Source organism: Ursus arctos, unplaced genomic scaffold (genome assembly GCF_023065955.2).
Source record: "Ursus arctos isolate Adak ecotype North America unplaced genomic scaffold, UrsArc2.0 scaffold_4, whole genome shotgun sequence".
NCBI lineage: Eukaryota > Metazoa > Chordata > Mammalia > Carnivora > Ursidae > Ursus > Ursus arctos.
Window position 1 is genome coordinate 18,430,289 of NW_026623056.1, and position 24,178 is coordinate 18,454,466.

Genomic DNA, 24,178 nt, shown 5'->3' on the forward strand with positions numbered 1-24,178 from the left:
TCTGGTACCATCATTTTAGGCTGGGAAATGTCATGTTTTGATATTCATTTAAGTCCTACTTCATAGGATAGCCACAAGAGTAAGATACCACTGCCACATTATCAAATTGTTAACAATTAAAAATAGGTAAAATCCTTACTGGTAAGAAAGCAATAAAATGGAAACTCTCCAACACTGCTGGTATGGAAGTATATTAGCCAAAATGGCACAACATATCAATAGCCTCAGAATGTACATTTCCATGTAATTTTACTTCTGTCAGTTTATCTTAAGAAATTAATTACAGACAATAACAACAGCAGTACATCTGCAATTACTATTACTACCTCTACAAGATTTCAACTCCAAGGATATTTGTGGAAGCACTGTTCGTAAGAGCAGAAATTCCAAATGTCTCACAGTATGGGATTGCTAAATACATTTTGGTTATATGCATCTAAGTAAATATCCTGAAGTCAGTGAAACTCAGTTAAAAAAAAATCCATGGAGAAATGTCTCATACAGATTAAACGTCAACAGTCAGAAGTCAGTTAAACTATTAAAACTATATTTGTAGTAGATGCTGAACTGTGCCAACCAGATCTCCTTTTGGAAAGAAGGATTTATTCCCCTAGCTGCTTGGGAGTGCTGCTGGCAGACAGCTCTTAGCTGTCAGCCCTTTTTAGGAATTGCCTTAGCTGGAAAGAGCTGCCTTGCCCAAGGTCATGGCCCCTCCCTGGGCAACCCACAAGCAATTCCTGAATGATACAAAGTAGGAGGCGGGGGCTCTAAAACAGGCCCAGCCCTCTCAGCCTATTGAAAACAACTCAGCAGGGCCATCCCAGTCCAACTTCTAACTTTGCCAAATCCTGCTCTGTCCCTTCCCTTCCACAAGTAGTGATCCCAAGAGCACTCCCTTTAAACCTAATAACTCTCCTGCACTGCCAACTCCATCTCAGAATCTGCTCCCCAGGAAATCAGATCTGCAACAATATGGAAATTAAGGGAAAAGAATCCCGCGTATTCTTAAGTAACTTCTTGTTTAAAAATTAAAACATGGAAGCATTACATATCAATTTAGGAGATGTGCAATTTGGTTATAACAATGCTTAAAGGACATGCTGTAGCTTTAAATGAATTTCTTAGAAAACAAGAAAGATGAAAAAAAAATGAACTAAACCTCAACTCAAGATGTCAGAAGAGGAAAAGAAATCTAAATAAAGCTGAGGGGGGCAGTACTGAAGATAAAGGCTGAAAGTAATGAGCTAGCATCCAAGACAGAACAACTGGGTAGTTAGTAAGAGCAAATGCTCTTTTGATTGTTTTGAAAAAAAAAATAAGACAGACAATTCTTTGGGGCAGAGAGATAGAGGTAGGGAGAGAAACTGAGATAAAGGAGGAGGAGGGGGAGGAAGAAGAGGAGGGGGAAGTGGGGGAAGAGAAGGGGGAGGACAAGGAGGAAGAGGAAACCCACAATATTAGGAATGAAAAAGGAGGCATAACTATAAATGCAAGAGATTTTATTAAATTATGAAAAAATAAGATATTCAACTTTATAGCGTCACATTGGAAAAACCAGATGACAAAATTTTGAGAAAACAGAAATTTTCAAAAGTGACTCAAAAACTAGAAAAGCCTGACGTGTCCAATAATAACAGATGAAACTCGATCAATATTCAAAAGTCTACTTGCCCCGCCGTCCTGGTCCGGCCAGTATTACAGGCAAGTTCTAAGAATCATCAAAGAATAGATAATTCTCTTACATAAGTTGTTCCAGAGCATAGAAAAAGATGTTATGTTACAGTTTATTTTATGAGGCTAGTATAACCCAATTACAAAAATAGAATAAGGAGAGCACAAATAAAAATAAATTATAGACCAATCTCCTTACTAAATTAAGCAACCCCTCCCCATAAACCCTCCAAATTTGGTACAGTATTAAAAGGACAAAGGACAATACATAGAGTTTATTCTAGGAAAGCAAGGATGGATCAAAATTATAAAACCTATATAATTCACTATATTAACAGAATCAAAGAGAAATTCATATGACCATCTCAATAAATTCAGAAAAAAAGTTGATAAAATTCAATACCCAAGTAGGATGAAAAAGCAAACGACATTAGAAGCAAAGCAAAAAAGGAAAGCACATTAGAAGGTAAATGGAACACCCTCTATTTCACAATAGCTACCTACCAAAACCCCACAGCAAACCTCACACTTAAATGGCGAAGTACTGGAATCACTGCCATTAAAATCAAGGACAAGATAAGGATGCATGTTATGACTTCTACTATTCAACAAACTATTAGAGCTCCTAACCAATGCAATTAAATAAGAAGCAATAAGAGGTATACGTATTGGAACAGAAAAGATGAAGGCATCACAGTTTTTAAATGCTATGATAGTATACCTAGAAAAACCAAGAGAATGAAATAAACTATTAAGGCATTTCAACAAAGTGACTGTATACAAAATCAATATTTGAAAATGAATTGCTTTCCTTTATACAAGCAATAGCCAATTAGGCTAGAAAAAGATCTCTTTCAAAATTTTAATGAAAAGTAGTGTTCCCTGAAATAAATCTAACAAGAAATGTGTAAGACCTTTATGAAGAAATCGATAAAAATTTATTGAAGGACATAAAGGAAAACCTGAATAAATGGAGAAATATCTTATTCATGGAAAGGAAGGTTCAAGTTAGATCTGGTACTACTTACTATGTATGTGACCTTGGAAAATTTTTAAATCTTAATCTATCCAACCCTTAGGGTCCTCATGTATAAAATGAGAATAATGGAATCTCCCTTACAGTTATTGTGACTATTAGAACTAGTACAAGTAAATAGTTTGGGGTGCCTGGGTGGCTCAGTCAGTCAAGTGCCAGCTTTCAGCTCAGGTCCTGATCCCAGGGTCCTGGGATTGAGTCCCACATCGGGCTCCTTGCTCAGCGGGTCTGCTTCTCCCTTTGCTTGATACTCCCCCTGCTTGTGCTCTCTCTCTCTCTCTGTCAAATAAATAAGTAAAATCTTTAAAAAAAAAAAAAAAAGAAGGAAACAGTGTTTTAAGAACCTCAAAATCATATGCAATATTTTCAATGGTGCAAATATATGTATGTAACCTCAAAAAAGAGACATATGAAAGAATGCACATAAAATCTCATAATTAATACCTCCAAGGAACACATAGAAATTAGAAGTGGAGTTTCCATTATCTGTATGTTTTAAATCTTTTAAAAAGGGGGATATATTATTTATATAATTTCTTAAATATAAAGGAGACTTCTGTTTTTCCCTCCATTTTGGTCTGCTTTCTCTTTCCTCTGGCACAACCCAAATCAATCTTCTCCAAGTTTACCTATATTGGTTAGAGATTGAAGAACACTGACTTGAAAGTAGAAGTACTTGAAGGTATTCATACTACATATGGACATGTAATGTGTGCGGGCTTGTAGTATGAACAAGGTACATTATGCGTCTTTTTGTACTTTATGAGTATTCCATGCATATACGTGAACTATGTATAAATGTATACCACAGTTAAATAAATGAATTACCTACCTCTGAAATTCTCCTACACCAGAACTGTTATTCTGTACATCACAGTGGATTGTTTTCCAACTTGAAATCCTATCTACTACTTATCTTTTCTATAAAGTTTGGTTAAAATAATGATGTTCGAAAGGCAATTAAACTTCTACACTCACACATCCCTTAGTAAAATACTCTGCTAGGAGCTGTGAGGGCTTCAGGGAGAATAAGGAATAAGGAATGATCTCAGTCCTTAGCGAGCTGACAGTCTATGAGGGATGCCCCAAAGCTGCCATAAAAGCTTAGCTGTGTGAGTTCAAAGCTGTGGAGTTCAGAGACAGAAGAGATCAGTGCGCTCATGTGGTTGACTGGGAAGAAAGGATGGAGGAAAAGACTCATTTACTAAGTGTACTCAACATGTTTACATTGGGGAGAGGAATGACTGAAATCAAAACCTCAAGACTCCTAAACTCGGTCTAATTTAAGAGTTTCTTCATGCTAGGAGATTATTATTTTTTTTAAGTAGGCTCCACACCCAGCATGGAGCCCAACACGGGGCTTGAACTCATGACCCTGAAATTAAGACCTGAGCTAGGAGCAAGAGTTGATGCTTGACTGACTGAGCCACCCAGGAGCCCCTGTGCTACAAGATTATGTCTTATAGTTGCAATTTCAATAAAAATTATAGTTAATGGATTCCTCAGTTCAAACTAATTAGGAGTGTGTCATTTCATTTCCCCCAAGTCTTCCAAACTCATGAGCCCTTTTCATTCATGGGTCTGCACAGGTTGGCAATGGGTGAGACGTCAAAGGGCCAGAGCCCTGGAGCCCCTGTGCTGTAAAGGGCTTCTCCTCCACTGCTTCTTCACACTACTGGTTTCTGATGAGGACAACAACAGGCCAACAGTATCCTATGCATGGAAATCTACGTCTGTTAGAAAAGAGTATCCATCTGGAGTCCAACCCAAGTTTGCATCTCACCTGTGACATTTCCTAGATTTGTGGTCTTGAGCACATTACTTATTCTTACTTAATCTCTCCGAGCCCAGGTTTTCCCAGCTGGAAAATGGGAATAATGGTGTCACCTTACAGAACAGGATTAGATATCATGAATACAGATTTCCTAGCACAGTGTCTGGCACATAAGGCTCAACGGATGCCATCTGCCTTCCCTTCTTCTTTGTCGAATGCGCGTAACTGTGCCAATATTCCCCAATACCTTAAAATAGGGCCCCCTCCATAAAATAATGGAGAAAGGGGTTTAAGATGAGAGAAGGTATGAATTTAGGGATGGAAAGGAAAGATGATGCTTTTCAGAGCCAGCTATTTTAAAAGATGAAATGGTATAAATTTTACTTGCACCCCTAGAAGCAATTAATGAATAAAGCAGAAGACTATGACATGGGAATTTTGTGGCAACTTTTGCTTGGAGTAATTAGGAGTGGCTGCATACATGAGCTAGATTTAGGACGCTGGGGGGTTTGGAAAGAGCACAGAGTTAGTCCTTTGGCTGAATGTATTTAATAAATTATCATTCAAATGGAGAGGCCTCCCTGGGTGAATCACTTTCAACTAGACAAAAATAGCCAACAGAAATCAGCCCCCACTAAAGAAGAAGAAGAAAGAAAAAAATCATTTGATTTGATTGACTGACATTGTTTTGAACAGAGCGTGAAATAACATGCCGAGCTTAGTTTGGTCAGAAAGACATCCTGCTGCTGATGAAATCACATGCATTTATTCAGTTCACCAACCATTTCCTAGGTGTGACTTTTAAATATATAAATAGATCTACTCTCAAACTTATCTTCCTCCTACCTCCACCTCCAAAATGAAATAACACAGATTTTCCTCACTTTTTCAATGGAAATGTCATTCTCCACATTCAGTGGGCTTGATAATCGGTATTATTTACCTTCGACCTCCTCCCTCCTCCCCAAAATTTCAATACCAAAACAACTTAGCAACTGTTTTATATTATCTCTCAGCAACGTCCCTTTCTTGTGCCAGACAGTACCCCCAATTTCTGAGTAATTGGCTCTAGCTTCTGCCTCTGATCTTTAGAACTGCCTCCCTCCATTCTAGCCCTCCCTGTGTCTGAGGACTTTACCCTACGAAACCCCACCAGTTTCACTTACTTTCTTTCTCAAGAACCAATTCTTGCCTCTTATTGACTATCGGTTTCTGTTCAATTCCTTTTCCAGGCATTCGAGGTCCTATATGATCTAGTCTGACCTGCTCTCTCACTAGTTTTAGGCAAGACAGTGAAAAACCTGGGTATAGGGATGGTGTTGTCATCCACTCTTTCTGCTAACAGTTGGGATTCTGGGACAAAAAAGAAGCAAAGAGCGTCAACACTGGCTATCGCTTTCTGAGCCACAATTCACCATATGCTGACGGGGAATTCATGTCTAGTAATGAGAGGCTTGTACCTCTTGAGCATGGGGGGCATGTATTTGCCTAGAGGCTGATGGGGAAGAAGGTCAAAGAGCTGGGATCATGCCAGGAATATTGCCAAAGTGTAGAACTACTGGTAAAACAAAGACAAACATGAGAGGCAGGTGCCTGGTGACACATACACATATACAACACACATACATGTGGTTACAAGGTGTGCTAGAAACTGCATTTATGGACCGACATGTCTCTATGGCCACATGGCTTTGGATCCAAAATTGGTTTATAATGGGAATTCATGTCTCTAAAGATAGAGCACCTAGAATATCTCATGACTGAGCAGAAAAGGGTGAGGAACATGTGCTATATCATTGTGAGGATTTTCTACAGGCCACTTGGCCACAAGAAGGAGATGGGGGGGTGCCTTCCTAGCCACTACTGCTCTGGCACAAAGGAAGCTGGGGCAGAGAAAGAGAATTTGAACTGGCTGAACGTCTGCAGAAAGCCTCATTTGGCTAAAAGTAGAGAATCAGACTAATGTTTTTATTTCCCTTGTTGACATGGAGTAAAGAAATTTAAGCGAATAAAGTCCTCTGGACCTCATTCCAACAGATTTTCCTCACTTTTTCAATGGAAATGTCCTCCTCCACATTCAACAGCCTTGATAATTGGTATTATTTACCTTCGACCTCCTTCCTCCTCCCAAAATTTCAATACCAAATCAGAAAATAACTTGCTAAGTGAAGCAGGCATAAGAAGCATCTTGAGAGAAAGAATTCACTCCAACTCAGAGGTCATGATTGTTAAGAAGAAACCTGCTTGTACAAAATAGCCAAGGACTTTAGATTTAGGCAGATACCAGAGGAAAAAGGAATGATTCATTAAAAAAAAAAAAATGCCTGCAAGACTAACACATGGTTCGTATCTGAAAAGGATATTTAGAAATAAAGGCAAGGGCACACGATCATGGAATACATAGGAAGATGCCACAAATTTATACGAATTACATCATGAAAAATAGCCGAGAATGATATGAAAATTCTAGTACAAAAAAACAACAACTATATTAGCCAAGAAAAGGTTGGGGGGTGGGTGGGTAGTTTGGGAAGTGGGCTGGTTAATTTCAGAGCAAGAAGAGCAAAGAGTAGTTTGGTCTATAGTTTGGGAACAAGTATGACCAGGAGAACTTTCCAGTGGTTACTGAACTATTTTATTGACTTTTGAGGAATTCTGGAGAACAATAGCAGCAACAACAAAAAGCCAAAGGTCTAGAAATGAGCTTATCTAATCTTATTTTCATTAGCAAAAAAAGTGGAAAAATATAGATTCTACAAACTATGAACAGTAGAAGCATAATATTAATCTTAGTCAAGAATCCAAATCATATTTTTAAATCATTTTAAAATAAAAATCACATATAATTGCAGTACCAACTATAACCACAATTAACATGTTGCTGTAAATTCTTTCTAGAATTTTCCCATGAATAGATGCATGCACTTTCTTTTTTTGGTTTTGAACTCCTTTTTATCTCTTTTTGACTTCTTTCATGTAACAGAATACGATGACTATTATTTGGTGTTATTAAACTTTGTCTTATATACAATATTGCTTTCCATGGCTACATAGTACATTTTATATAGTATTTATTATATAAACTAACCGTGATTTTGACTTGCCCACCATACTGTTTATTTTTTATTACTCATTTCTAGTATTCAGAGACTGTGACCTTTAGTATTTCTGCTTTGAGGACTAAGGTTTTATTTGTACCCTAATAATTAGTATTTGTAAATGTTCTTTGAACCATGGGAAAAAATTTTCATTCTCTGTATTTTGGATATTATGCAGCATATATTTAATCTTCAGTCAATCTTCATTATATTATATAATTCCTGTATTTATATTATTTCTTGTTTACATGGTATATGAAAGCCTGACTGTGGCATTTAAAAATCTTTCACCGCTACTGTGTTTTGGGTGCAACATAAGTTTTGCATCTGTCAACAGTTATTGATGCATATATTTTCACGACAGTGTATCTTCACTGTGAACTGGACCCTCTGTTTATATAAAACAACCCTCACTGCCTTAGTCAATGATACTTGTATTAAACTGCATTTTGTCTTATATCAATGTCATGACTTCTGCTTTAGCGTTTGTTGCATCTGCCTGCTACACCTTGTCTCAGCATTTTAATCTTTGCACATCATTTTGTTTCAGGGATGAATATGGTAAACAACGTATGGTTGAGTTTTATTTTCTGGCACAAGGCGAAGACCTTTATTAAAAATGGGTCACTTACGGTTCATTAATGTGAGCTGTTATAACTGAAGTATTTGATCTCATCATTTTCATGGTCTTTTTAATTTTTTTTAATGCTTCCTCACCATCTCCTTTGTTTTCTGTCTTGTTTCATTTGAAGTATGTTTCCTTAGAGTCCCTGGGTTTGGAAGACGGATTAGTGGAAAAAGAAATTCTATAACTATTATTTTCTAAAATTAAATGTCAAGAACAGAATGACTCTCTCATAGTTGAACCAAGGAATTCAGAACATTTTATTTTCACTGTCCCATCCTTTCCCATAGATTCCAGACAAACACCAGTTTTTCCAGGTTTTTAAAAATGTGATCTGAGGCTTTAAATCCCAACTTGCTGTTTCATAAGTTTTTGTAACAAATGCATATCTTCTCTATGAATGTATCTTACTTTTGCATACAATTTTATTTTTTAAAGATTTTATTTGAGAGAGAGAGAGAGACTGCACAAGCAGGGGGAGGGGCAGAAGGAGAGGGAGAAGCAGACTCCCCATGCAGGGAGCCTGATGTGGGGCTCGATCCCGGGACTCCAGGATCATGACCTGAGCCGAAGGCAGACACTTAACCAACTGAACCACCCAGGTGCCCTTATTTAATTTTTTTTTTTAATTTTAAGTGGGCTCCATGCCCAATGTGGGGCTTAAAGTCATGACCCTGAGATTAAGAGTTGTGTGCTCTACCAACTGAGCCAGCCAGGTGCCCCCTCCATATAATTTTAAAACTGGATTTGCAATAATTTAGACATCTCTTCTTAAGTTGGCTTTAATACTAATTCTCTATCTTTTATAACCTTACTTTCTCCACATACTTGATTTGATTTTCTATAAAACAAACTGTTCATTAGTTGCATCCAAGAGATTTCAATTCCGTTGTGTTTTAGTTTCCTTGCAATCTCATCTGTATCTTTGCATATCATATTTCATTTTCATCTCTGCCTGCTTTCATTCTCTTCTGATTTGTGAAGGCCATGGTTTCCTGCCCTTTTAAGAGCATTCCAATCTCCTAAAATATTCTTTTAGGTCCAGCTGGAGGAGCTCATTTACTTTCACTGGGGATGCTATTCTTTGTTCCTTTATCTTGCATTTTCCTTAGTTCCTATGTGTTTTACTCTTCACTCATTCTTAGAGAAGGAAGCATTCTGTAGATTTGATGCTTGTTAAATAACAGGTCTTGGGTCTTGTTCTCACTGAATGCCGAATTAACAGTGGCAGGTGGATGTGCATGGGTCCCAGGCTACATCGACTTTCTAGAATATATTATCCTAGAGAAACTCTACTTGAATTTGATTTTCCTCTTGGTGTCAGGACAATTTCTACTTTTTGGAATACATCACAAGACTTTATAAAATGATCGAAATTTCTCAATATTTTATAAGTGTTTTAACAGATACATATATTATTTCATTCTTGAATGTGAAATCCATTGCATATATATTCACTGCATCAAATTCCTTATATCCTTAAAACTCATTACATACTCATTTGTTTTTGTGACTCAATATATTGAAGATTGATAGAAATATGTTGTTTCCCATTGTGATTGTTTTGACAATTTTATTTTATATATTTTAATATTTATATTACTTAGAATAAAAATACTCATGGATGGTATGTTTTCTAATGGATTATATCATCCAGCCACAGTTAATGTACCATTCTCCCTTGTCTAATATTAATATTGCTCTCCTTTCTGTTTTTGGTTTGCATTTTCCTGGTATATTTATACTCTTTCCTTTTTTTCTCTCCTTTCTGTCCCACTTTGTTTTAAACAGCATATATTTAGAATTGGTTTTTGCCCGATCTATGTCTCTTTGTCTTTTAATAGAAACAATTAAGCCATTCACACTTAATGTGATAACATGTTTGACCTCACTTCTATCGTCTTATTTTATACTTTCTTTTTTTATGTTCCCTTGCTATTTTATTAGTTTTTAATCTTGGCCATACTATTTCAAATCTTTCTCCTAATTTTGAAGTTAAATAAGGCATTTCTAGTCTCATACTCATCTACTCTTTTTTTAAAAAATGTATTTAGTATTCAATGTCTCTCAGCACAAAATGAGAGCTTTAGTACTTCAAGCCTTTTTGGTTTTCTGGAGTTATCCGACTTTTTAGGCCCAGATTATCATCATTAAATTTCTTATCTATCTTTTTAACTAAGAATTATTTTTGACAGTTGCATTGTTTCATAACCATATTAATGAAGTTTAAACATTAAATCTGCTCTGCTGATTTCATTGTTCACCTATCTTTTATATCACATCATCTCTATCCCCCAATTTTAATACTCATTAATTTCCCTGTTGATCAGAATATTTTGAATACTTTTTCCACTAAAGGATTTTGGTGGTGTACTTTCTGTGTACTTCTTTTGTCTGGCAATATATATTTTTTTCCCTTGCTTAGTACTGAATACAGTTCTGGGTCACAATTTTATTACCTCAAAACTCTATAGCCATAAATCAACTTCCTTCTGACACTTAGTGCTACAAAATGCCTGACACATTCTTATTAAAAATACTGTTTTTTTCCTGATTGCACACCAATAGATTCTTTTAAATCTTATAAATTAGCGACTTCCACCAGAATATATCTTTAATTTTCCCTGATACACAATATTTTGAATTGAAATCATAAAAATATTTCTTTATATTTTTTATAATTCATCTTCCATTTTCTCTTAAAAATTCTGTATTTTAATATTTAATGTTTAATTATAGCTTCCATTTTTTTCCCTCATTAGTTTTGTTTCTTTTTTTTTAAAGATTATTTCTTTAGAGGGAGAGAGAGTATGTGTGAGCGGGGGAGAGGGAGAGGGAGAGAAGCAGACTCCCTACTGAGCAGGGAGCCCAACTCCAGTCCGATCCCAGGACCTGGAGCCAAACCCAAGAGTCAGTTGCTTAACCGACTGAGCCACCCAGGCATCCCTTTTGATTTGTTTCTTTATGTGTTTTCTATCAAAACTGTGAGAATTTACACTCCTCTTTAGTCTTCTGTGTTGTTCTAATGTCTGTGCTTCCATTACATGATTTTAATACTGCAGAATATTTTTCATTTTCCTAATCTCAGATTGCCTCCTTCTGATAGTTCCTGTTACATTCTTTTGAATCTCTGTAAATAGAACTTGGAATTTTTTTTAAAGTTTTCTTTTTTTTTCAATAGGGAGAAATTAGTTTTATGTTCTTAGCTGTCTCCCTTCTTCTGAAAATACTGTTTTCGTGAGCTTTGACCATGTGTTGACTAGGAGTGAGTCCCATGGCCCATCACCATGTGTGTTGGCCAAGGTGTGTCTGAGGAGGCTCTAACATGATTGAGATGCTGAGGTGGTGTTTCCCATCACCAACCTGCCTAGCACTGCTATAGTCCCCTGCCATATATATGTATGTATATGTATACACACACACACATGCACACAGTATTCATATATAACATATATATGCAACATATATATAAAATATATTGAGATATATATTATAATGTTCTATATATACTTTTTTTAGTGGTGGTAAAATATACATAATATATAATTTATGTTTATTTATGGTGGTAAAATATACATAACATAAAATTTACCACTTAACCATTTTTAAGTATACAGTTCAGTGGCATTAAGTACATTTACATTTTTATGCAACTACCACCACCATCCATTCACAGAGCTTTTTTCATCTTACAAAGCTGAAACTCTGTACTACTACATGATAACACCTCATTCTCCCCTTCCCCAGTCCCTGGAAACCACCCTTCTACTTTCGGTCTCTATGGAGTTTGACTATACTAAATACATCCTTGAGTGGAACCATACAGTATTAGTCCTTTTGTGACTGGTTTATTTCACGTAGCAAAATGTCATCAAGGTTCATCCATGTTGTAGCATGCATCAGAATTTCATTCCTTTAAAAGGCTGAGTAAAACTCCATTGTAGGTATATACAAGATTTTGTTTATCCCTTTGTTCACTGATAAACACATGGTTGTTTCCACCTTTTGGCTATTGTGAATAATGCTGCTACATATTTAGGTGTATGAATATCTCTTCATGTCCTTGCTTTAGATTCTTTTGGGTATATATCCAGAAGAGGAATTGATGGCTTATATGGTATTCCTATTTTTAATTTTTTGAGGAATCACCATACTGTTTTCCATAGTGGTTGTACCATTTTACATTCTCACCAACAGTGCACAAGGGTTCCACCTTCTCACATCCTCATCATTTGTTTTTTTCTTTCTTTCTTTTTTTTCACAATTGCTATCCTAATGGATATGAAATAGTATCTCATTGTGGTTTTGATTTGCATTTCCCTAATGATTAGTGTTGTTGAGCATCTTTTCATGTACTTATTGGCCATTTGTGCATCTTCTTTGGAGAAATGTTTTTCAAATCTTTTGCCCATTCTTAAATTGGATTGTTTGGTTTTTTTGTTGTTGAGTTTGGTGAGTTCTCTATATATTCTGAATATCAACCCACTTTTAGATACATAGTTTGCAAACAATTTTCTCCCATTTTTGTACCCCTGTCACTTTACCCTTAGAGATGTTAGTGAAATTCTTCTAGGAATTCCTTCCTTTTCATCTGCAGGCCAATTTTTCCTTCCACTCTGGTGACTTATGGTTGAGCTTTCCCTTGATTTGCTCTCATGTATACTCTTCATCATGGATTGTTGTCAAAATTTCTGACATGTAGATTACATTGGTATCCTTTTCTGGCTGTCAGTACTATAATAAATATCCTCAAATATTTATATATTAATCTGATCATTTCAACAAAAAATTACAGGAGTAGGTATGAGTTAAATGTGTATTCTTCATTTCCAATTTTTAACACAGTATTTCTTAAAGGTGGCATTCCTACACCAGAATCACCCTGAGTGCTGGTGGAAAATGCTGCTTCTGGGCCACCACTGCACACCTCTGAATCAGAATCTCTGATGGGAAAGTCTCCAGGTGAAAATCAAAATTCAAGAACTGCTAGATTGAGCGCTGCCTAGTTAGCACTTGGAAGAGAAAGCAATGATTCCCTGGAACTAACCGAGGTTCATTCAGAAGTCATAGCAGGTGATTCTTAGGTCTTTTTGACAGGTATATCAGTTATGTAACTCAGAGACAGGATATTTAACAAAGCTTCCCAGGAGCCTTGCAGGCATGAGGCAGAAATAACTGTTGAATGCAAAGACAGGGATAATGTGCAGACAAGATCATGACCGGAGAGCAATGTCCAGTGTAGGTTCTGACACACTAAAGTGGGTTTTTAGAGAAAACGTGCCGCACTCAGGAGATTTACCAGAGAAGCTAAGGAATTAAAAACCTTGTAGAGGAATCACTGAGGGAACTTCTTGCTTAGCAGTGGTTCTTAACTCTGTTGAACCCTGGTGCCACCTGAGGATCCTCAAAAAAAAAAAACAAAAAAAAAAAACTCAGGCCCAGGCCCTGACCCCAGACCAATTCATTTAGCATCTCAAGGAGTGGAACCCAGAACTGATAGTTCGGCAGTGCTCTCCAGGTGATTTTCATGTTCAACCAGCATTGAGAACCACTGGTCTAGAGAAGGGGACCTTGATTACAAATTTGTGAAGCTCAAATGTGGAAGAGGAAATTCATCTGGCCGAAGTGACACTGAAGGTCTGAGTCAGCAAATGGCTCCTGGCACAGCTGGCCTACAAAGCCCGGACGCTCACTGCAGTGAGAAATGCCCTTCCCTTGTTGAAGAGGCACGGATCTCCTTGACATCTTTCAGATACTGGCAATACATATATCAAGATAAATGAAAGTCAGCTCCCATGATCTCATCAGCTCTTGTGGTTTCTCCTATCACTTAGAGTGATGATTCCCTAATCTGGGTTTCTAGCCACAGAGCTCATCTATCAACCACATCTCCACCTGGATCTCGCACTGACACTTCAAATGTAACATGTCCCGAAACTGACTCCTTATTTAACCCTATTCTGTTCCTTGGTTCTCATGGTCAATGGAACCACTAGCCTTCCAGGCACAAGAAGTGGAAGCCTGGGAGCTAACTTGGTTCATCTGCCTCCCTCACTACACTCACATCCACTTAATTACAAGTTCTTTCCTGATTCTGTCCTTCCCTCTGTACCACCTTGTTCAGTCCACATATTACCTAAATTCCCATGGAAGCCCCCAATGGGCAGTCCTGCTTCTTGTCTCCTCCCTTCACAACACTGCAGCTGGAAGGATTGCTCTAATGTTAAAATCTGGCCATGTCAGTTCCCACTTAAAATTTCCCAGTGACCCTCCACTGTCTACCAGAAAAGATCCACATTCTTTTGACAGACAAGACCCTCCTGCCCACATTTCCAGGCTTACCTCCCATCACTTCTCGAATCACAGTTTCTGCTCCAGCAACACTGAACTGGAGACAAGAACTGCCTCTGTGCCTTTGCTTACACTGTTCCCTCTATTACCCACACTCAGAATGTATTACCCGCATTCACTTCTTCACTTCTACCCATTCTTCAAATTTCAGCTGAAGTTTATCTACTCCAGACAGTAATGCCTGACCTCCTTGGTCTAATACCTTCCTAGGCTGGCAAGGTGACTCTCCTCCAAATCTCATCTGAAGATAATGCTACATGATATCTATTTCTGTCTCTGTCCCACACACCTCCTGGAAACGCAGTGGGCCCTATCCCCAGAAATTACTCCTATGCCTAGCACAGAGGGGATGTTCAGTATATATTTTCTGATTTAATGTTAGCCAAATGATTGGGTGAATTTCCTCATGAATTTATTTGCCATGTTTTACATGATTTACAGATTAGGAACAGTGGAAGCTTTGGAGCAAAGAGGGAATTTCCCAACCATAGGAACAGATAACTACTGGCTTCCTAATGGTTGGACAAGATCACTTTGTGATCAGCCAAAGGCTGGTGGGCATCCATGCATGAGAAAAAGGAGGGGACCGACTTCAAAAGTGGGTGTCCTGGTGTAGGATTCTGGGGATCATGGACATACTTGTTGATGAGACTCTGCGTTGAGAAGAGTGGGAAACTGGATGAGAACACCCACCCCACTTTCCATGGACCTCAAGGATTCTGGAAGGAATCGTCCGGCCTTCTCAGAGACTGAAACAGCTTTCTCTAGCTCCATTTTACTGAAAGGCAGGGACACTGAGGCAGCTAGTAAAGGGCTGTGGGCCACTGTCCCAGAGCAGAGAAGTGGAGAAATACAGCAACGAATGAAAACATTTGGGCCAAACATTTCAAGCATTCAGCATCTAAGGGTCAAAGTGGCCTTGCTGACCTCTGGCTACTTGGAACTTTCACATCAGATTAGCCACCAGGGAAGTGAAAACTCAGTTTCTGTGTGGACGAAACACTGTTTGTGTCTGAAGTGAGGAGAGAACTCTTCATACAGACCACCCAGAAGAGTGTGGTGGGCCCAAATGGCCAGCTGGGCAGGTGGATCTGGGGTTTGTCAGCAGCTACGTACCCCTGAGTTTTACCTGTCATCCTTTGTCTTGCCGTAACAGACTCTTCTAAACGCCACGGCCTCTGCTTTGGTGAAATGACTCTACTGAAAAAAGGCTGGGGAAGCCTGTGCTGTCTCACAATCGTGACTGGAATCAGGAGAGCTCATGAATATGAGCACCCTGTTATCTTCTAAGTGTGGCGCACATGCAAAGGACGGTTACTATTTCGTGATTTTTATTAACTAAAAAAATCTTTTCTTACTTGACCCTTCTCTCTCTGTGCCCCTGTCCTACCTTGAAGACCTTTTGGCTCCATTTCCCACTTGGAAAATGAGAGCCCTTAAGCTCTCTTACTTTCTCCTTTTAAATCACAATGCCGAGAAAGAATCTTGAATTTTTACTGAGGCATCAGTGACTTCAGAGGTCAATTCTAAGAGGATAGTGGACATTTCTATAAAAAAACAAAGGCTGTGCTTCTTCAGAAATGAAGAGGAAGAGATGGAGTCATGCCCTGGAGAAGTGTGGGAGACCTCAGTTCCTATCGGGGATGTGGGACCCCATGCAGGACACTTCCTCTTTAGATGGAGAAGGATTCCTCGCTTTAAGACAAAGGCCTGGGGTCAGGTACCCTCTAGGCTCCTTCCCTGATTTCATTTTCTATGATGCTAGAGACTCTTAGATCTGCCTCAAACTAATCCAAGTCTTTTGGCCTAATTGAATAACATCCCAGGGTGCTAAGACAACACGCAACTGATATCACTGCAACACTCTCCTTAATCTGTTCAAAATCATAGAGTAAGTGAGCCACTACCACCACCATCACCACTGCCAACCACCATCATCCCCACCACTATCAGCACTACAGACACCAGCATCTCCAGGGCAAAGACAGTTCTATTTTTTTTAATAGGAAAAATATATGAAAATTTCTTAACTTGAGGGGCTGATGTTAATCCCAGAGAACAATCTGGAATAGGATGTGAAATGAGATTTTAGGACTGAAGTTGTGATCTCTAAAACCAACAAGGGTTAACTGAAAGTAGCTTATGTCAAACTAGCAAAATAACTTTGACAACATAATTGGCAGGCAGATAGGGAAATACCAGTGATAAAGAGTATCTGGACTTTATCAAAACCTTAGATAAGAGTCCTTTGATAATTTTTTGAAAAAGATGAAATATGGGCTGGGTAATAGTATAAAAAGTTGAATAAATTTTCTGAAAGAGTGCTGTTTACTTAATGAATTAACATCTCTCTTTAGGGAGCAAATAGTGACGTGCCTCAGAATCCTGTAATGTTCATCATTTTTATCGATGACTTAGTTGAAGAGGTCATGCTCATCCGATTGGGGGATGACAGGAAGCCAGCTGGAAGGGACAGTACATACACTGGATAACAGAATCAAAGCTAGAAATATTTGGGCAAGTTGGCAGGAAAGACTAACTGAACAAGATGAAATGAGTAATAAACGCAAGGGCTCTAAAATAAAAAATAAAAAATAAAAAATAAAAAAAAAAGGCAAGGGCTCTATATTCAGGTCCCAGGTAGCATCTGTACCAGCACGGGGGTGTGCGGCAGGTGATACGGTTCAAGAAGAAGTTTAAGAGTTGGTTTGTTTCAGTTGGTACAAAGCTCAACAGGTATTACTGGTATAGATTCCCAGTTCAACCTTACAGAGTTTCAACAGAAATATGAAATGTAAAATGAAAGAGGTAATAATCTCTATTTGGGACTAATTCAGCGTCCCTTGAAATTTTGTATTTTGTTCTTTAAGAACAAAGGGAAAACTGAAGCAAGAATGACAATGACAGTGAAGACACTGAAGCCAACGACGTATGAGGCAGGGTGGAGGAGAGCAAAGGGCACTGCGTACGGAGGCAGGAGCCGGGCTGTGCCATGAACTGGCTGTGAGACCCTAGCCAAGCCAGTGTTTCCCTCGGAGCTGGTGACAGGCCTTCCTGAGGAGAAGCATGGGTGGTGGTGGTTGGCTGGCGGGTCTGTTCTCCTCAGTCTTGGCCCTCTGGTCAGACCACACTATGGGTGGGTTCCTTTCTCCCTTGTCACTCATCCAGGAACAAGGCCTCTGGAGCCCCCGGCAAAATTTTGCACTTTCGAAATGCCATTAACATTCGCAAATTATACTAATTATTTTCCTCGGGAAGCCTTCAAAAATACCCTTTCTTTGGCTCCCTGGGAAGTCAAGCTGATGGCAGTTCACATCTACAATACCACACATGACACTTACTGAGGCAGGCAAGAAAAAGGCCTAAGAGAACAGGCTCTGAAATCACAGGACTCAGAGTTAAAACACAGTCTCTCCTACCAGCTTCATGAGCACTTACTTAGACTTCCTGAGACTCAGTTTTCCTGTCTGTACAACAGGGCTAATACCAGGCTCAGAGTGATGTGGAGATTAAGTAAGACAACGTGTATACCAAATATAGCACCATGGGGAGCACAAAGTAGGGGCCCAATAAATAGTATCCCTAATATTACTACTCCATTTACTACCACCATCCCTCCCCTTTCTTTCTCCCCACTCCCACCCTCCTCCAGGCCAGGTACTGTGTCGGTTGCGGGGACTATGGTGGCTTCACATCCCCTGCCCCCGCCAAGCTCACAATCCAACCAGCACTGTCCAGATCAACTTTCTGCCGCGATGGAAATGTTCTACATGTGCGTATTGTCTAATGTGGTCGCCAGAAGCCGTGTGTGGCATTTAAGCACTACAAATATGACTGATGTGACTGAAGAATGGAACTTTAAGTTTTATTTAATTGTAATGAGTTAAATGAGTATGAAAATAGTCCCATGTGGACATAGCACAGCTCTAGATACTTTCCTGGTACACTTCTGAGGCTGCCACAGTTTATTTAGTCTAAGCACATAAATATACATGAAAGAGAAACGCACAAAAGCCCCCAGGACACTACCTGGAAAATTCTCGTTTGTTCATTCACCACATTTAATTGTCTGTGGTGCATAAGTTCTATCTCAGGTGCTGCAGGTATGGTGAGAGCTGTACCTTCAATGAGCTCACAGTTTAGTGGGGGCTATGCAGAGAAGTGATTTCACCATAGTGAGGGAAGTGTATGCACAGGTGCTGTGGGTGAAGCAGAGAGAGGTCTCTAACCCAGAGGAGCAGTGCGGGGGCGGGGGGGGGGGGGCGCTTCCCAGAAGGATGGTTTAAGATCTGAATGGAGTCTTGAATAAACAGATTTCGGAGAGGGGACTCAATGAATATTTATTCAAATAGGTTGCATTCCAGGGCTATGAGACCCAGTGCTGGTGGCAGAGGTGGCTATGGGGCAAACATTGTCTTAGGGTAAACTCGGAGCCTAGGGCTAATTTCTTGTCTTTAAACATTTCCCCTTTGTGTCTTCTCGTATTGCTTAATTTCGTTTCTCTTCTGCAACCATATCTTCTTCACCCGGGGGCATTTTTTTTGGGGGGGGGATGATGTATATAGCCTTTTTTTGGTATTGCTTTATTAGTAGTCACTAACCATAACTGATTTGGTCGGGAGTAGGGAGGCAGATGAACTCTGTTACATATAAGGTGACATCAATTCCCACTGTGGTTTTGTTGTGGAATTCTTTTCCTTGGTATAAACAAAAGGCTCTGTGAATATGGCCAGTACGTGAAGAAGCTATTATGGATTGGTTGGACTGGCTGAATCTGGCTGTGACGGTGATGCACTTTAATAGGAATAAGGGTTATTCCAATTACTTACACAGAGAAGTGGGATCTTGGGCACATTTGTATATTTTACACAATGTTTGATTTGCCCAAGCTAATATGTGACATCTAGGCAGAGAATTCTGCAACTGACAGCCGCTCACATAAGAGCAGGTACGGCTCCATACTGTATGGTTTCTGTAATCACAGGTGTGTGTAGAAAGCTACATAATATGAGTGATTCCTTCTCGGGAGAGGCCAAGGGGATGCTCGGGTGCTGTGGTTTGGGCACATGAGGCCTTGGTCTATTTGAGTCTTTAGAGCTCATCTGCTTTGACTGTGGCAGAGTGGCCTCCTGATGGATGGAAGTGTAAATTGATGTAGCTTTTTCAAAAAGCAGCTTGTCCTATACATCAGGAGTCTTGAAACATGCATGCCCTTTGGCCCAGTGACTCTGCTTCTGGGAATCTATCCAAAGAAAGTATTTGGAAATGTATGCAGCAGGGATGTTGTGCAGTTATTTGTAGTTGCTAAATGACTAATAGTGTAATAATACACAGCCGTGAAAATGGTGTTCGTGGAGGACTTTTGCTACAACACTAACTGAGGGGACAAGGAGGGCAGAGAAGCAATAGTTACAGAGGCTAGGCAACCACTCAGGACTCAGTCTGGGTGTAAATCCTGGGTCTGGCACCTACTAGGTGTGTGGCATGGGCAAGTCCCCTGAACTCTCTGGGGTTGGTTATAATACTTGCCTCAGAGAGGCTTCTGAGGATTAAATGACACAATGAATATAAAATGCTTAGCACCTAAAACATACATTTAGTAGATAATAAATGTAGGCTCACTATAGGTTATAGGATTTCAAGGCAAAAAATGGATAGAAAAGAAATATGCCAATATAGTAACAGTGTGGAAATTGGGTGGTGGAACTGTGGGAGGTTTGATTCTTTACACACTTTCCAACTTCCCCAATTTTTTTTCATTCAACACGAACCACTTTTACACTAAAAAGGTACATGTAATGATGTAAGACAGTAAGATTTTTTTTTTGAAGAATTTTATCACAACTCTCCCTTCCTCTTCCAAAGCAGGAGCTGGGGGCAGCCTCCTCCCCCAGGGATCAGCAGGAGAGGGAAGAGCTACTGCTTTGTGGGTTCTTCCCCTGCTAGGGCCTCAGAGTGCACAGCTGGGACCTCTGGATGCCACCTGTTGAAAGTGCTCTGTGGAGAGTGGTGGGGGGGAGCCGCAACTGGTGTCCTTAGTGGTTTCTCCAGTCTCTGAGAGCCTAGATTCCCAGATGCTCTGATATTTATCATTTTCTTCCCATGTCTTGACTGATCTGAACCAAAAACTGAACTAAAAGTGTAAGGTGGGAAAGACTCAGCACCCCTCCCGGAAAAATACCTGAGAGAACGCTGGCAGTGCTACACATCCACGTAACACACACACACACACACACACACACACACACACACACACACACGTTAAGGGTGACTGGCGAAGAGAAGACTTAGGCCAGGGGTACAACAGGGAAGTTAGCTTAGTTGCACCTGCTTTATTTAATGGGTATAATTTATATTCAGAACGGAATCTCTGGCAAATACAGCCCTTTTTAACGCGTCAAGCGGCGAAGTCCCTTCCCCCGTTAATTAGGACGTATTTCTGGAATGAGAGGATCATAAACCACAAAGGTAGGGGTGTATGCGTGCGTGCGTGTATGTACGTGACCAAACTGTGATGACAACTGCCCTTACGGATCCAATGTCCTTCACTGACAACGAGGGTGCCCTGTGCTCCAGCAAGTGGCTCTCTCGGGGCTGTATTTTACACAAAGCACCCCAGGCACCGGAATCACGGATTCATTCTCCCCACTGGAATCTGACGGCCAGTTCCCAGCCCTGTGTCCTGACCGCTGCCCCTCACGAGTGACTACCCGCGGTCCACACCTCCAGACCCGAGGTGCGTACCCCCAGATCCCGAAACGAAAGAACGACAAGCAGCGCGGCCGGGCCCTCCCGGGACGGCGAGGTCATCGTATGCTAATGCAGCCGGAGGAGCGGGTCGGGCCGCGCCTGCCCGCGAGCGCGTCGGCAGGTTCTCAGCTCTCCCGCGCGCCACTGCGGCGCAGCCACAGATCACCGCGCGCTGCCGCAGACCCTCGGCGGCGGGGAGGGGGAGTCGTGCCCGCCACTCTGAGTTCCGCAGCTGGATCGCTCACAGCTGGCGACGCCTCCTCGCTCCCGTCCCAGGCTTTCCACTGCAGTGATGGCGGGGGCGGGGGCGGCGCGGCAGAGTCACCTGTAGGGCTTTCCGGAACTCCGCCGCCCCCTCCGCAAATTCTAGTCCACCCACCCGGAGGAAGAAAACGTCAAATGTGCAGGGTGAGGTGGACTAGTGGAGTTTTGGAAAGCCCCACAGGTGATACTAGATGCGCGCCCTTCAAGACACACACACGGACACACATGTTGGGACTCGGTCACTAAACAGGTCAGCGTTATATTCTCTCCGGTCCCTCCTCTCCCTTTCTAGCTTGTATTTGTCAAGGTGTCTGTGTTCTCTTCAGCCTCCCTTCAAGCTCCCCTGGCCCAGCGGCTTTGCGGACTGTCCCAAAGTCCTGGAATCCCGCGGGACGGTCAGAGGCTTTGGCGGCCAGACGTTAGGAAAAGTGTCCCCGCTCCTCACCGCCCTTGGGCACCCTGGCGCGCGAACCGGCTACCAAGAAAGCAAGGTACGTCTAGAAGGGAGAAATCTAGCCGGTGGCTGGAGCCAAGTGCCCGGAGCAAGGTTACCTCCCGCCCGCACACCTTTGGGGTGTGGAAGATCTGCCCAGTCGAAGAGCGAGCCGATGCCCCACCCGTGCCGCTCCCGCGTCCTCAGCCTTCCAGCGGGGCATTTCCTCCCGCAGGGGCTTTGCGGCAGGTGGCAGCGCAAGGGTGGGCGCAGTGGCCTCGCCCGCGGCTCCCTTGCCTGGCCGCGCGGCTGGCTCCCGCTCTGCCCTCGTTTTTCCAAGTTGCGGCCGCCCGCGCCCGCGCGCCTGAGCCCCCTCCGCTGCGCCGGCGGCCGTCTTACCTCACCATGCAACACTTGGTTGCGCGGTTCCCCGGGGCGCTCCTTCCTCGGGGCTTATTCCCTTACTTGGGAGGAAAGAGGAACCGAGAGACAGAAGGGGGACCGAGGCTGTGGTCTGGGCGCCTTCCCGCCAGCGCAGCCCTCTCAAGGAGGGGGGCAGCCCAAGAGGGCGCCGCGGAGCTGGCGCAGCCCTGGTGGGGCTAGGCAGAGCCGGGGTCCTGCGCCTGCCCGCGTATCCGCGGCTCCCAAGCAGTGCGTCCCGGCTGCCCGCTACTACGGCACTGCGGCGCCCCGCCCCTAGCCGCTTGGCGAGTCCGCCTGCCACTCTCCCGCGGAGCCCTGCCCCCGGGCGCAGAGCCCGCCCCGCACCCCCGCGCGCGCGCACACACGCGCCACACACAAACACGCGCGCGCGCGTTCCGCACACGCGTGAATGCGGATCAGCTCGCTGCGACCCCGCGTCCCTCCCGTACAACTTGGGCACGGGCGCCGCGCAGTTCGGGCACTTCTCTCTGATAGAGCTTCGGTCCGGGAGGAGGAGTCAGAGGCTTAGGGATTCGGCGAGCATGCAACAGCGGTGGGCTCCGAAGGGCGCCGGAGGCCCGCTGACTCCGGAGACGGAGGACAACTGCTTGACAAGCCAAACCGAATACCCACTGGGCATTTCCACATCTCAACCAAAGTCTAGGCTGCCTGAATATCCCGACCAAATCGGAGAAAAAAATGCAAATTAAAAATCAACAAGTTTTCTCCGTTTCTTGGGAACTCAGTGTCTCTAACCTCCAAATCGCTTCCCCCTCGCAGGGCACATTATCTGACAGCCCTGGCCAGGGTGGCAGGAGATTGGTGACTGTTTGATCTGAAAAGAATTCCCCCTCCGCAGGTGTGGTGGGTCCCAACCGCATCCCGCCGGCGCTCCCCGGATCAGACCTCAAGACGGAGAGCTATTAATTCCCTTTCTCCTTTGCTTTCAGGCGAGCGTGGACTGTTTTCCCGCGCAGCAAGCAGTCTGTTCTTCTTTTAAAAATGTAGGAAAGCACAGAAAAGGGGCTGGGGGTCAGGGGTTAGCGATGAGGGCCAACACCGGCTAAGGCACGCTGAGTTGCTTCTTTTTCCGTGACGTGCCTGTCTGCATGGGTTGGTGGTGGTGGTAGTGACACTATCTCAGGCAGGTCACACCAGCAGGATGACTTCTGTCCATTTCACACCACATTTAGAGTCATCGGGAGTTGGGACTCTCATTTGTAAAATAGTAGAGTTTACCATTTTCCACAACTGAGAATTCTTTCCCGCCAGCAGGCAGTGAAGGTCCCCGGGTCAGGACTGCAGCCAAGAAAAGCTTTCCGCAGTTGCAGAGGCGCCAAGGGGCCTTGGGTGTCTGGGCATTTGGGGGAGAAGACTCAAACATGAATGTCAGCTCTGAGGACCCTGATGATCAGTGTCCATATTAGACCATATGCAGGCATGCTGATGGGGCAGACGAGGAACTGAGGTTCAGAGATTTCCCCAAGGTTCCACATGGCAGTGAGGGCAGAGCCAATACCGGAACCCCGTGTCCACACTTCTCCCTATCACTCACTAGTCTCGTTTCATTCTGTCACCCTGGGTGGTTCTCAATACTCCCTTGAGCTGGACTATGACAACCCTAGTGAGGGTGCTTTTGATGTTTTTCTTCTATCTGGTTTCCCTTTCACTCACTGACTCATTCATTTCACAACTATCCGTCAAGCTCCTACTGTGTCTTCAGACACTTTCCTTTGACTCTAGTCCTGGGCTT

At 42.1% G+C, this 24,178-nt stretch overlaps 1 protein-coding gene across 2 annotated transcripts in view; it reads right to left on the bottom strand.

Moving 5' to 3' along the window:
* Positions 1-22,684, bottom strand: part of DGKG (diacylglycerol kinase gamma) — a 192,897-nt gene extending 170,213 nt beyond the window's left edge. The window contains exon 1 of one of the 2 annotated variants that reach the window (XM_026497095.4): positions 22,402-22,684. The gene's annotated coding sequence lies outside the window, so the exon portion shown is untranslated. The remainder of the gene's footprint in view (positions 1-22,401) is intronic. The other variant, XM_057306756.1, reaches the window with a different exon arrangement.
* Between the last annotated feature and the right edge of the window lie 1,494 nt (positions 22,685-24,178).